Here is a 12,835-nt window from a genome sequence, read left to right as displayed (position 1 = left end):
CTCTTCTGCAATGCTTTATGTCTGTGTGAATGAAAATTTGTTATACCTTTAACGTATAACCTCCCAAGCTTGGGAGGCAAAGCTTTGTGAATGGACTACCCTGTATGTTTCAGGTGATAGACAGCATTCTTTTACAAAAGGTATGGAGCCTGCATAGTTAGGCACAGGCAACCGAGCCCAAAGGTTAGAGCTAAAGGACTAGATTCTATACGCAGTCGGGTTTGTTCTCTGTTACAGTAGATGTTGCATAATTGGTGTTAACCTACAAAACTTATGGCTCGGATGACCTCAGTCCTGGCTCCTGGGGAACGTTTGGCCAAGTGCAGTATAGGAGCAGCCACTGAGGTTATTGAGGGCACAGACATGACCTTCTCAGCTACAGTCCTCACTTCCTCCCCAGGCTTGGCCTCAGTCTCCCCCACTGTACACTCAAGGTGATGATGCCTCCTTAATAGAATGGCAGGTGAGTCAGGAGAGGCAGTGCAAATGTGTGATTAGCCCAGTGTTATTCCAGTCACTACGTGCCCTGGAGCTTTCCCGGATATTGTTCTATTAAAGAAGGTAATTGTTAAATAAGTATGGATAGGAATGGACGAGAAGATTCTGTGAACTGGCTTGAACATGCTAGAGGATTTCACAACTAGCTTAACAACCACTGGTACCATGAGCAGCAAGTAGCTACTTGGGTAGGTTTATCTGATGATAATGATTTGCTAATGAGATTCACCAGCAAGGGATGTGACCTCTGAAGGTAGGTGTGATTAGAATACAGCCAGTGATTCCAATTTACCATTTAATCTCCAGGAAGCCCTTTGTGGTCTCTTGAGTATTGAACGGCAAAGGGTGTTCAAAGTGTGTTCAGCAAAGGAGGGAACATGGCTTGGGTGGGAGGGTGGGAGAGAGGCAAAGGGGCATGAACTTGGAACTGAGAGAACCTGCACCAAGAAAGGGCAGAAGCAAAAGGTATGAGGGAGTGGTTACTTTGCAAAGCTTCCTTCTGATTTCTGTGACAGCACTTCTGGTTTCTCAGAAGGTTCACTGTGACCAGATTACATATTTCTTTGGAGGTTTGAACTTTGCTGCATTAAATTTGGGGATTATTTTAGATTGTGATTTCTAGATTTTCTAGATTATAGATTTCTAGATTCTGAAGACAACAGCAAAACCGTAAAAATGAACAGAACTACTGATGAGTTTTAAGTGAAGAAGTGAGAGCGAGGTAGTGTTTCAGCCAGACCCCTCTGGGAACAGCCCAGAGGCTGCATGAGAGGAGAGCAGACACAAACAGGGAACTAGGGGGGCCCTGGAGAGGGATGGAGGGGCCCGACAGGAAGAAGGGGAAGTAGCAGAAGGTGATGAGGTATAGGATGGATATCACTTGTAGGAAGGTGAGTGGCGGGTATGGTGGGAAAGAAGAAAGGGTTTGGGGGTGATCCCCAGACAACCAGTAACTTAGGGTCATGGGATGGCTCAGACCACCAAGTAAGCTGTGGGCATTTTCAGTTTGAGGCGTCTGGGTCACAAGTAGAACTTCCCGTAGGCAGTTGGATAGGCATGAACTGAAACTCACGTACATCTAGGTGAGGGTTGAAGCCTGGGCTTTGACCTGCCCCCTCCCCCCACCAACTCCCCGTAACCCAGGGAAAGCAAACCATATGAGTAGAGAAGTGAAAGGATAAAGTGTAGAGTTGTCATTTCATGGAAGTCTGAAACTGAGAAGGTGACTTACTTCCCGAGTCAATGAACCTTGACCTTGGTCGTCTTCAAATGAGAATGCTTCTCAAGCCAGAGTAGCCTTATTTGGTGTGATGTTGCAGGAAGGGGCAAGCCTTTTGCTATGGGGGTGGTGAACACATCTCAAAGAAAAGGAAAGATTCTTATTTCTAGTTAAGTCTTTGGCTTGCTTCGAGAATTTTCTTCTTTTGGTGTCAAGCTGGCTTGCCCTTGACCTGTGCAAACGCCCCATTTCCTATAGTATACACATTCCCATCCATGTCCTGACTGTTCACAGCCCTTTCTGGTAGAGTTGCCCGTTCACACAGGTATGGGAGTGGGGGAGACCTTCTGTAGAGCAAGCATCTCTCTCTTTAAATCCCGGACAATTCCAGGATCCCTTTGGATATGGAGCAGGGGCTTTCTAATGATTACTAAGCTGAGCTGATTAAATCCTGTTGTGGGAGGAGGAATGAGCGTATCTTTGACAGGAGTCTGTGGAGGGAGCCTGGTAGTAAGTCTTTTGAATGAGCAGGGAAATATGAAATCATGAAAATGTAGGCTGAGGAGGGCAGATCTGGCATGGCAAAAAAAAAAAAAAAAAGGAGTGTAGAATGGGCAGAGATGATGCTGGGGAAGCATTTTGCAAAGAGCTCCTGGGGAATGAACTCTGGAAACTGATAAGGAGAGATCCAAAGAAAGGGAGACCTGGCCTAATGTTATTTTTATCTCACACATGTGCTCAGTGAGCTGACAGTGGTCACAGGAACATCATATTCATGTTGAGAAAACACTGATTTCTAAGGCAATTAATGTTGAGCTTTCTGAGCCTGATGAGAATGAACAAGGGCCATCGTTGTGGTCCAGGTTGGTCTATGTCAGGGCGTCACTGATTCTCCTAATGGTGGAATGGAGTCTCAGTGTCATGGGCAAAGGGTCAGAGCTGGTAGACACCTTTACACCTGAATACATGAAAAGAATCTGAAAGAAGGAAAGATTCATGCTTCTTCCAGTCCCTAAAGGGAAGAGGCATTTATTTCCAGCCTTAAAGAAACGATCACTCTGAAACCTCTGAAGCACTCTGCCAAGCCTGTGCTTGGCATCCTTGCTGTTTCTAAAAGGTCACAGAGAATTCCAGTCTACCTTCATCCTAGTTTCTGTTCTGCTCTCTCAGGCCTCCAAGAGACATTTAAGGCAATTAGATGGTATCTCTGGCTTGGAATAAAGTTTTTTCTAAAGCATAAAATCAAAGCACCCACAAAAGAAAGTAGTGAAGCACCCCACAGTCTGTAGTTTTCACTGGATTGATTCGTTCTACTCCTGAATAAGCCTGCAACTAGGCTACTAATTGTGTTTTTTCTACTGATATTTATGCTGTGCAGACTGGAATTCTATTATATTCAACTTCTCCATGTTTTCAGCAAAAATAATGTGCTGGATCCATTAGTATTTTATTCTAAAGCAAAATAGCAAAATAATGGCTTATGCATTAGGTTTCTGGTTGGTTGGCCAGTTACTAGGTATATTCAGTATCCATGGCCTGTGTTTAATGCTCCTTCTAAACTCTGAGTGTTACAGGGATAATAAATATTTTCCTGTCTAACTTTGGGTTCTCACTATGGAAACATCAGAGCAACAGCAGAGCTTAGATGCCTTTTCATTCTCTTGGCTGGCAAAAAATCTTTTGAGGGAAGTGTCTTCTTTTTTGGTGGATAACAAACCTCTGTTTTTGAATGAAATCACTGCTCCAGTTGGTTGGAGATATGTCTTAAATGATTAAGATCACTAATTGGAAAATTTTAAATCTCTTCTTGGGGCCTTGGTAGCCTAGAAACAGCCTTGAAGTGAACAGAAAGTGTGAGTCATTGGGAGGCTAAGTTCAAACTCCAGTTGAAGTGTTTGCTGAGGGATGCAGATGGAGCCCAAGGGGGCACTTTGTCTGACATAAATTTAACACACTGTTTCTTTTTCTGTTTGTTTTTAAAATGTAAAGTTTAATTTTTTATTGTGGTTATATATATATATATATATAAAACTTGAAATTTACCATTTTAATCATTGTTAATTTTACAAATTAGTGGCAATAATCACATTCACAGTAACACACTATTTCCATGAAATACTTTTTCATCTAATTAATATGTCATATGCATCTTGTAGAACTAAATGGGGCATTTAAAATGCCTGCATCTTATCTAAACCTTAGTACAGAGCTTTCTAACGAGTTGCCACAAATGATCACACCTGTGTCAAGACACTGATTTTTTTTTTTTTTTTTTTCCCCTCAAGGCAACCAGGCAGGTCCAGGGTGACGGGGGCACTGGGCAGGTCTCCGGTCCCTTAGTCTGGTGGCTGTGTTGTAGGTGGTCATGTCTGAGCCCTGTGCAAGGAGGACCAAGAAGCCCTGTCCAAGGCTTAGGTGGAAACATGCAGTGATGCAGGAGCCATGAAACCCATTTGAGTTCATGGCATCAGCAGTTCCTCCTGGCAGGTTGTGTGATCTCGCCCTCTTTGGACCTCGACTTTCTTATCTGCAACAGGCGGAGATCTCCAAGTCATCTCCCCAGTTCTTGCCACTCTGTCTGTTGACCATCCAGAGCAAGTGTCTCCATGCTGAGCACCATGTGAGGTTCGCAGGGCCAAAGATCTCCAGCAGGCAGTGAGTACTCAGACTGGCTGTCCTTGTGGACCGGGTCCGCTAGAGAAACAGAGGAGGAGTAACTCCAGGCAGAGAGAAGGGCTCCTTCAAGGACCCCCAGCTGAAATGCCCATGGAGTTGGGTGGATAGCTCAATAGACTGATTAAAACTAGGGTGAGGAAGTTGATGAAAGGAGAGTGGGAGATGAAGTTGATGAGATGATGGGAATATTTGCTGGGCAAGTTGGACTTTACCCTCAGGTTAGTGTATACACGTTGGAGCAGGAGAGGTTCATGTGCAAAGTCCCATCTTGTCTTCTGGTCATTTCCTACTTGGCCAACAGCACTGCAGAAGTTTTTCTCATTTGAATACTTCCTGGTGCAGTTGATGTCTTTCTCCCCCACAGACATGTAAACTTTAAGGGTGAGAACCTCTATTAACCACTGTATCCCAGCATCTTGCACATAGTAAATGCTCAATAAATAATTGTTGGGTAAGTGGAAAGAGAACTCTTGCCCCGTAGTTACACTTCTTTACTTTTAAAAAATGTTTGTATTGTTACTTATCATGGGAAATCTCTGTACCATCTGCCCAATTTTGCTCTGAAAATCAAACAGCTCTAAAAAATCTGTTTAAAAAATTCTAATTGTTCAGAATTGAATTAATCATAATCATGGTACATTGGCATCATTGGCCCATGTGTGGCCCTCTCCTAGTTTATTTTATGTAAGATTTACTTATTAATATAAAGAATATCCATGAGACTACAGTCCAGCTAGAAACCCAGGGCATTACCCTTAACTTACTATAAACTTCCAACTTTCAAATCTCTGGACCTGGGTAACCAGCACTCTTAAATATTGCTTAACAATGTCTTATGGGTTTATTGTTGTTTTTACTAGTATCAGTTATGCACATATATATTATATATAAAACAATAGTATGTTGTATAATTTTGCCTTTTTGAACTTTATAAAAAGTGTTATCATATTGTAGCATCTCTTTGCAGTTGTTTTCTTCAGTCCACATTATGCTTTCAGTGTTCATCCATATTGCCACGTGATGCCGAAGTCTTCCGTTTCCTCTGTTTGTAACATACCAAAATATCTCTACTGTTTTTCCCATTGGGGAGCATTTGTGTTGTTTACATTTTTGTCAGTTACAAACAATACTGCTGAGAATATTCTCAGACTCACATCGTCTGCACATTCTTTGGCTTCCCCAGGGTTTCTCAGTCTTGGTACTGTTAACATTTTGAACCGAATATGTATTTGCTGTGTAGGGCTGCCTCGTGCCTTGTAGGATGCAGCATCTAAGCCTAAATGTCTCCCAACATCAAAACGTGTCCCTTGGAGGACAGAATTACCTGGTTCAGAAGCACTGCCCTAGGCTATAGCAGTCTGCTCCTAGGTGATGCGAATCACACTTATAATATGAATTGTCGACCTTGACATGATAGTGCCAGTTACTTTGCCAGAGTGGTTACACCAACACACATTCTTATCGACAGTGTATGAGAGCCAGGTGATCCGTATGCTCTTCAGTGCTTGGTATTATCTTCACACTTCTTCATTTTGCCAAGCAGATAAAAAATGTTATCTCATTGCAGTTCTGATTGATTTATATTAAACTCTGGGTTTCAGATATCACTTCATACAAATTTATTGGCCATGATCATGTATTTTGCTCACTTTTACAGTTGTATTTTTATTGTTTTTTAAAAACTATTTTTTCATATTCTTGATATGAACTGTGTGTTAGTCGCTCAGTCGTGTCCAACTCTCTCGATCCTCTGGACTGTAGCCTGCCCGGCTCCTCTGTCCATGAAATTCTCCTGGCATGAATACTGGAGTGGATTGCCTGCTCTGAATGTGTTGCTTTAGCTCTTCCACTTCCTGATTGCTTTGGTCTTAGAATATGCTTTAATGCTGTTTTAAATGTGTTGTATTTTTAAAACATCTCTGCAATATCCATTTTCCTTTCTGTTTGTTTTTTGAAGTCTGAGGAACATGACAGCAGCCTGAGACCCCAGTTCGGGGAAATTGCTTTGGCTTTGAAGGAAACTGTGCCCTGCAGAATTGGTCAGTCTGTGGGCCGGTTGCTTTTCTCATGTGAAGAGGGTGGACTCCAGTCTGGGACTGTGTGTGGTAAAAAGGAAACCATCTGATGGGTGCAGAACAAGCTTGTGCCCTTGAGTAACTCCTCATCAATTGCAAACAAGCAAAATACCCCTAGAGTTATTTGAAAGCCAGAGGCCAAAGACCCAGAATGCCTTAGTACAGTATAAACAAAATTAAATTATATTTTAAGAGAAAATTCAAATAAAATCAAAATTGTCTGATCTGTTTCTTCAGTCTTAAGTATTATCTGCATAAAACATCATTCTTTTTGACTAATTCCACTAGGATGAAACTAAATAAAATCAAGCATAGAAAATCTGGTGCCCTTCAAGAGGGCATTTCCTTCTCCATGGGTTTGTATTGTTGGGCACAGCCAGCACTTTGACCAGAGGACTTCTTGGACGTGGGTTTCCTGAATGAGTCATTGTGCTGCCTGTCCTTGGTCCTGCTCTGCCACTCATGATAGTAAAGCTGTAATATGTACAAGTCACTGGGAGATTTATTGCAGGATCAGAAGATGTTGAGCCCAAAGAGGAAACAGGTTGGGATGTAGATCAGAATTGCTGACAAGGAGATCAAGCCAGTCCATCCTAAAGGAAATCAAGCCTGAATATTCACTGGAAGGACTGCTGCTGAAGCTGAAGCTCCAGTATTTTGACCACCTGATGCAAAAAGCTGACTCATTGCAAAAGACCCTGATGCTGGGGAAGATTGAAGACAGGAGGAGAAGGGGACAACAGAGGATGAGGTGGTTGGATGGCATCACTGACTCAATGGACACGAGTTTAAGCAAGCTCCAGGAGGTGGTGAAGGACAGGGAAGCCTGGCATGCTGCAGTCCATGGGGTCGCAGAATTGGACACGACTAAGTGACTGAACAACAACAATACATCTTTAGGACAGCTACATGCAAGAGAGAAGGATTAAAAATACATGGTTTGCACAGGTGGAAATTATAAAAGGGAAGGTGTTGCTATCCGCCACTGGTTGGGAATGCTTTGCAGAGTACTGTGACCTCTTCCTTAGTGAATCAAGTCGAGTTCTGAGTGTCCATTAGTGGGGGATGGTAGAGATTTCCTAAGAAGGCCTCAAAGTCAGTGATGATGATGACAGAGCTAGTAGCTAAAGCAAATTGATTAGCTCACTATATACCACTCCTTTTCAAAATGCCTTACATGTTAACCCAGTCCTTCTAGAAGGCAGGTACCATTGATAGCCTAAATTGGGATGAGAACAGTGGGGCCCAAGGTCACAAACTGGTAAGTTATGGAGCTGGTGTATAATACAACCTAGGCAGCTTGGCTCTGAACCTCTCCAGCTGCAGAAGACTTTGCTTATAAACGACTGCAGCACCTGGGGGAGCAAATGAAATCAAGTTATTTTGAAGGGCGGTGCTCCATGTTTTGTGTTTAAGAGGAGAGGCCTGTTGGTTGGCAGGGTAGAGATTCATGGGTTCTGGGCAGACCGAAGTAATAACATTTGCAAATTCCTCATCTAGCTGAGGGAAGGTGGCCTCTGGCTGAAGGTTGAGGGTACAGGTTTTAACTTGGCTGTCGTTAGAGCAGAGAAGGACTGTGGTTTGTGAGGGTGGACTGTACCCGACTCAGAAGGACAGATGAGGTGTGCTCACTTGGGGCTTGTGGCGTTACAGGAGAAGTCCTGTCTTCACTGTCTTACTGACCTCGTTTCTGACAGAGACAGCCCTCGATCCAGGTATGAGACATATGACCATGGGATTGAACTTATGCTTCTCTCTTCCTTTCCTGCCACATGTAGTCAGTCACTAAGTTCAGCCGTGTCTGTTTTAAGCTTTTTGGATCCATCTCTTTTTCTTTAACCTCACTGCTGTCGCCCTCTTTGCCCTACCTCTTTATGAGACTTGCATAACCTGATCAGCACATTTTAAGAAAGAGGAATTATTGATCAACCTATTCCCAGGAGATATGTGTAAAAAATTCTTAATAGTTTGTAATCAATGATACTTCAGTTAAAAAATTCTTAATAAAATATTAACAAATAGAACCAAGATGTTTATATTAAAAAAAAGGGTAACATAACAAAGTGGGATTTATTCCTGGTATGCAAGGTTGGTTTCACATTTTAAAAAGCAGTGTAATTCATTGCATTTACAGAGAAAAAGGGGAAAATCATATGATTATCTTGGTGAATGGAAAGAAAGCATTTGATAGACTTCAGCACTCATATATGGCAAAAATTCTTAGTAAACAAGGAAAATTCTTTGATAAAGAATGCTTACAAAAAATACATGACAAAGCTCATATTTCCTCCTGATATATGAGACAATGATAGGGTGGTTAGTATCATCACTTCAATGTAATATTGCAGTTCCTAGCCAGTGTAATAAGGAAAAAAAAAAAAAAGGAAAAGCATAAGAATTGGAGCAAATTAAATACAACTATCTTTCTGGGCATCCCAGGTGGCGCTAGTGGTAAAGAACCCACCTGCCAGTGCAGGAGACATGAGACGTGGGTTCAATCCCTGGGTCAGGGAGACGCCCTGGAGGAGAAAATGGTGCCTCACTCCAGTATTCTTACCCGGAGAATCCCATGGACAGAAGAGCAGGCTACAGTCCATGGGGTTGCAAAAAGTCAGACACAACTTAGCAATTGAGAAACAACAACAGTAGAATTAAGTTTTATATTTAGAAATAAATTTAGAAGAAAATATATAATACCCATACTGAAAATTTCAAGCTTTAAAAGAAATTAAAGGATATTGGAATAAAGTTTGATGTAAATAAAGGATATACCATAATCATGGATTGGAAGACTCAATATGTAAAGTTGTCAGTTCTTCTCCAAATTTGTGTGTAAATTCAATACACTCCTAATTAGTAGTCCATCAAAAGTTTTGTGGGAAGTGACAAGCTGAGTCAAAAGTTTTATGAAAGTATAAAGGGCCAAGGACTTAAATGTTGAGTGTCAAGATCTATCATAAAACTATTGTAGTTCAGATAGTGTTCAAAGATTCTCTCAAAGGTATAAAAATTGATTAATGGTGAGAAAAAGTCCAGAAACTCACAGATACATACCTGATTCATGATAAAGATGATACTAACTTGAAGAAAATACGGCCTTTTTACTAAATGGTTCTGGGCCAATTGTCTGTCTATGTAGGCAAAGAAAAAAAAAGTATCTGAACCCTATCTCATATGATGTGCAAAATAAATTATGGATAAACATCAAATATAAATATGAAAGGTCATATAATAAAGCTTTTAGAGAGACAAAGAAGAGACTACCTTTAAGACTTTGGTGTAAGGAAAGAAAATTTTAGAACAGGACAAAAAAACACTAACCATCAAAGGTTAGTGTAGATCACAAAAAACTGTGGAAAATTCTTCAAGAGATGGGACTACCAGACCACCTTATTGCCTCCTGAGAGATTTGTATGCAGGTCAAGAAGCAATAGTTAGAACTGGACATGGAACAACAAACTGATTCCAAATTGGCAAAGGAGTACGTCAAGGCTGTATATTGTCAGCCTGTTTATTTAACTTATATGCAGAGTACATCATGAAAAATGCTGGGCTGGATGAAGCACAAGCTGGAATCAAGATTGCCGGGAGAAATATCAATAACCTCAGATGTGCAGATGACAGCACCTTTATGGCAGAAAATGAAGAGGAACTGAAGAACCTCTTGATGAAAGTGAGAGAGGAGAGTGAAAAAATTGACTTAAAACTCAACATTCAGAAAACCGAGATCATGCCATCTGGTCCCATCACTTCATGGCAAATAGATGGGGAAACAATGAAATTAGTGACAGACTTTATTTTCTTGGGCTCCAAAATCACTGCAGATGGTGACTGCAGCCATGAAATTAAAAGACACTTACTCCTTGGAAGAAAAGCTATGACAAACCTAGACAGCATATTAAAAAGCAGAGACATTATTTTGCCAACAAAGGTCCATATAGTCAAAGCTATGGTTTTTCCAGTCATGTATGGATGTGAGAGTTGGACTATAAAGAAAGCTGAGCACTGAAGAATTGATGGTTTTGAAGTGTAGTGTGGAGAAGACTCTTGAGAGTCCCTTGGACTGCAAGGAGATAAAACCAGTCAATCCTAAAGGAAATCATTCCTGAATATTCATTGGAAGGACTGATGCTGAAGCTGAAACTCCAATATTTTGGCCACCTGATGCGAAGAACTGATTCATTGGAAAAGACTCTGATGCTGGAAAAGATTAAAGATGGGAGGAGAAGGGGATGACAGGGATGAGATGGTTGGATGGCATCACCAACTCGATGGACATGAGTTTGAGCAAGTTCCGGGAGTTGGTGAGGGACAGGGAAGCCTTGCATGCTGCAGTCCATTGGGTCACAAAGAGTTAGACACGAACTTTGTGACTGAAAACAGTTCCGTTCAGTCACTCTGAACACAGTCACTCTGAACGGAACTGTTTAAAGGAAAAAATGATAAATGGGGTCCTGTTAAGATTAAGAACTTACATTTATTAAAAGATACCATAAAGTGAATGCAAAGACAACCTACAGGTTTTTAAGGCAGAGTACTTAGATGCTTCAAAAAAAGGGTATCTAAATAGGCACTAAAAGTATAATAATGTGTCCAACTTCATTGGTCATCAGGGAAAGCGAACTAAAGCTACAGTGAGACCTTACCCTCAGATTAGATGGCAAAATGAAATAGGCAAAACTATCAAATCTTGGCAAGGATGTGGGGACAACCAGAGTGCTCATAGACTATTTATAGCAATGTAAATTCATCCATTTATTTAAAAAATTGTTTGACAGTTTCTAATAAAGTTGTACTTAAGCATATCTTATGACCAAAAACACTAAAAAAAAATCTACGACAGTATCCATAACAGCCCTATGCAAAATAACCCCAAACTGAAAAGTACCTGGTTAGCATCAACAGTAGAACGGATAACTAAATTATAGTGTATTCATGTGAGAGAATGGTATACAGCCACGAGAAAGAATGATCTTTAAGTACATGTAGCCGTATAGGTGATTCTCACAAGTGTAATGTTGAACAAAAGAATCTGGATACAGTATAATTCCTTTAGATGGAGAAGAAAATCAGGCAAGGTTGACCTGTGCTATTTGAGGTAGACGAGGGGAGCAATTAAACAGGAGCATTGAAGGAATGCTGATTACATGGATGCATCTATTTTGTGAAACCTCAGTCATTCGTGTGTTTATCTGTGTATATTTTATATTTCCGTAAAAAGTAAAAACCATGACTAAAAGACAAGTGGGGCAAAAGAGTTAAAGATCTTGGCAAAATGATGGGTGCAGTGAGAACGGTCAGTTCATGAGGACTGAGGGCAAGAAGGAACTGGTGGAGGACAATCTTCCTCTAGGAAAGAGAGGCGGATACTGAGGTTGCAGAAGAGTTACGGTGGGAGGAGAGAAATGAGAGATTTGGAGGAGAGGGGCTTGTGGTTGGGGAGAAGGGGTGCAGGTGTGGAAGTTTGCATGTAGGTTTTCCGAAGTGGGCTAGTTCAGTGTGATAGTGAGGTCCAACACGTCAGGGCTGAAGTGAACAAAGATGGAGGTCATTGGAGTCCAGTCATTTCAGTCCCTTTGGCAAGGAATTAAGAAGCCCTCAGGGTATTGGAAAATCAATCAGTTATCAAAGTCTGTCTTTGTGTAGCTGCAGGAACAAAACTCAAGTTAAACTATCTTAAGTGCAAATGAGAAGTTATTGTCTTCTGTTAGTGAAGCTTCAGAAGTATTTTAGATCCAAGTATTAAAACTGTCACGGGGACTGCTTTCTTCTCTCTCTCCCCATCCCCCTTCCCATCTCTCTGTCTCCAACTCTGCTGATCTTGGACCATCATCAGCAACAGACAGCCCTCCTCCACTCAACTTAGGCTGTCCTTGTACCTTCTTGTCCCTGAAGGCACCAGGAGAAATCTCACGGGTGGCCTGGATGGAATCCACCTAGGCCATGTGTTAACCCTTGAAATGGGGGGGAATCAGGCCCCCGCCCCCAGACACATTGACTGAGAAGGAGGGAGTAACATGCAGAAACCACCTGCCCGCCTGGAGGTTGGTGCTGGACGTGAGGACTGCTCCCTGCTGGCCCAGGGCAGCCCAGAGCACAGCCACTGCACCTTCCGTGTGCAGGAGGAGAACCTCCTGGGAGGCCTGCCCAAGGCCAGAAGTGGCTCTGAGTCCATGTGGTGGGGGGATGAGGGGAGCCGGATGGGCATATGCAGCGCAGTCTCATCCAGCCAACTCAACGCAGAAATTTGTCTTGGGCCAGGTGATTGCATCTCCGACCCACACTTAAATTTCTCCATCTCAGAACTGTCTCCTCCTAACAGATTAAGTGTGCTCTTTTCATTTCAGCCAGCTGGAGGTTTGTTGTT

At 41.9% G+C, this 12,835-nt stretch overlaps 1 protein-coding gene across 9 annotated transcripts in view; it reads left to right on the top strand.

The window, feature by feature from the left end:
* The window catches only part of FHOD3 (formin homology 2 domain containing 3), a 502,620-nt gene that overhangs the window by 349,911 nt on the left and 139,874 nt on the right, over positions 1–12,835 (top strand). The gene's annotated exons all lie outside the window — the stretch shown is intronic.

Source organism: Cervus elaphus, chromosome 27, assembly GCF_910594005.1.
Source record: "Cervus elaphus chromosome 27, mCerEla1.1, whole genome shotgun sequence".
In the NCBI taxonomy this organism is placed as follows: domain Eukaryota; kingdom Metazoa; phylum Chordata; class Mammalia; order Artiodactyla; family Cervidae; genus Cervus; species Cervus elaphus.
The sequence above is the reverse complement of the archived record's forward strand: the minus strand, read 5'-3'. Positions and strand labels throughout refer to the sequence as shown.